The sequence below is a fragment of the Chrysochloris asiatica genome, unplaced genomic scaffold, assembly GCF_000296735.1.
Source record: "Chrysochloris asiatica unplaced genomic scaffold, ChrAsi1.0 scaffold00018, whole genome shotgun sequence".
In the NCBI taxonomy this organism is placed as follows: domain Eukaryota; kingdom Metazoa; phylum Chordata; class Mammalia; order Afrosoricida; family Chrysochloridae; genus Chrysochloris; species Chrysochloris asiatica.
The window spans coordinates 10,817,948-10,818,504 of NW_006408536.1; positions in this window are offsets into that span (position 1 = coordinate 10,817,948).

Sequence of the window (557 nt, forward strand, 5' to 3'; positions counted from 1 at the left end):
GAAGACCCCCAACAAGATGGATTGGCCAAGTGGCAGCATCGATGGACTCAAGCGTGGCAACAGTAGTGAGGTTGGCCCAGGATCAGGCCGTGTTTTGTTTGCTGTGCATAAGGTCACAATGGGTCGGTACCAACTCGATGGCACCTAACAACAACAACAAATTGATTCATTGTTTTGATAAAAAAAAAATTTTATTTTTTTTTCAGTTTAAAATCTTCTATTGCTTCCGTGTCCATCCATGCTGTTCAGTGTGCCTCGTGTTACACATATCAGCATTCCTAGTCCACCCACCCATGGCCATCGCGTCAATTCAGACTCACTGTGACCATTTAAGATAGAGCCGAACTGCTCCCTAGGCTTTCTGAGACTGTAAATCTTTTTCTTTTTCTTTTTCTTTTTTTTTTCCTTTACGTTCTTATTGTGGATTGTGTGTAAGTTTACAGGGCAGATCATCAGTTTTATATTAAAAAAATCATACAACTTGTTTCATCACAATGCTTACATCCCCCTCCATGTACCATCAGCTAACAGTATTTCTCTCTAGCCATTTTTGTTAA